The following is a 1,716-nucleotide window of genomic DNA, read 5'->3' on the forward strand; positions in this document are numbered from 1 at the left end:
CTAAATGTGCCAGGGGTTGATCATCGAAGCCAGGGCAATAACGATGAAGGAATTTGAGCGCTGATGTAGCTAACAGCCACCTTCATAGTCGATTCATTAGGGTCGTCACCTTCCACCCGGAAGTATCCACCGTTTTCTTTGTCTGTTAAGCCTCACAGCTATGGGACTTCCTAAAGAAAACAGCAATCGCAGTTTATCAACCACTCACAAGACCACCGAGATCTTCGACTTAGCTCCCAAAGGTAATCCACCCCCCCAACCGGGAGCGGAAGATAACGAAAGGGAGACAAAGTCCTAACAAAATCATAACACAAGAACCTCCGTCTACATCATAACACAAGCTATCCATTCCATCTATCATATCAGTCGAGTCGATCCGATTCGTTCTTATCTATAGATAAGGCAAGAGAGAACTTATGACCTCGCGGATGGAGAGGGATTCGAACCCCCGGTATTCCTATCAATACTTCGGTTTTCAAGACCGACTCTTTCAACCGCTCAGACATCCATCCCATTCGCGCTTCGCCCGCCCTATCTATCCGCGCGCTGGCAGGTAGGGGCTTCTCTTTCTATGTGATTCGCTACGCTTGCTTGCGCCTATCCGCGGACTCTATTGCCTGCCGGTTAGCGAAACTTTTCCGGTAGTACGAATCGCTACGCTTCGCTTGTTTCTATATGATAATATGCACCTTGGTTGCTGCGCTCCCTGCGGGTAATAGCAAGAGAGTGAAGAACGAATGATCCTCAAAAAGAGTGATTGAGTCCGACTCAAGCGAGTGAGTGAAAGGCGTGGCAAGAGAGCGAGTTCGACTCGCAAACGATCAGCAAGTGAAGGACCGATCCTTTTATTTTGCGCCAGTACTGTTGCGAGACTGGTACTTGGCGGCTCACGAGCAACATATAGACTAAGGTTGCCCATCACTCCCTCGCTCTTTTTTGAAGGCCCTTTAGATTCTCTTTCTAGTAGGGTTCCTCCATAAGAACACTGAACGCCCAGCTTCGCAGAGCAGCTCTCTCCCCAGCCCACAGCATAGTGTGGAATCTGGATCGTTTCATCGAGCACCATTTCTTTTAGATAGAAAGGTGTTCTGACTCTATTGGATCAAGTCATAACCTACGCCTTCTACTAGTATACTACTATGGAGAGACTAAGCTCTCTTTCAGAGATTGGACTCTCTTTACTTTGATTAGCCCCTACTAGTAAGAAGCTGTTCCCGAGCCAGGTTCCCTGGATCCACGTGTTCCTAGTCGGGCCTAAATGGATGAATGAAGAAGCGCGCCCGGGTAGACTTCAAGAGCTCTTGCTCTGCGTATCCTCCTACTTATTATTCTGATTCTGTGGGTCATAAAAACATACGAACCGCCTACTCTTTAATTTAATTAAAGCCCTACCAAACTATTTAATAAAATGAAAGCTGCTTGCCCTCACTAATAAAAAACAGCAATCCCTCCCCTTCTGTTACCTACTTTTACTCATATCTTCGGTATACCTCAATACAAGACAAGCACAGGAAAGGATATTCAATCAAAACCGGGCTATCGCCCTATTCTCTCTCAATTGCCTATCCTTTATAGATGAGGGGGAGTACCTTAGCAGTAGCTTCCAACACTTAAGATTGACCCCCTCAAGTGCCAGATATGAATGTTTTATGAATTTCATACGGGACTACTTACTTACCTAAATAAAGTTCACTTCTGACTTACCAAAGAAGTTTA

At 45.9% G+C, this 1,716-nt stretch overlaps 1 non-coding gene across 1 annotated transcript; it reads right to left on the bottom strand.

The window, feature by feature from the left end:
• Positions 1-425: 425 nt before the first annotated feature.
• tRNA-Ser (UGA) lies at positions 426-512 on the bottom strand. Its single transcript has one exon. It is a non-coding gene; the product is annotated as a tRNA-Ser (tRNA).
• Positions 513-1,716: the final 1,204 nt, after the last annotated feature.

The sequence above is a fragment of the mitochondrial genome of Vitis vinifera, assembly GCF_030704535.1.
Source record: "Vitis vinifera mitochondrion, complete genome".
Taxonomy (NCBI): Eukaryota; Viridiplantae; Streptophyta; class Magnoliopsida; order Vitales; family Vitaceae; genus Vitis; species Vitis vinifera.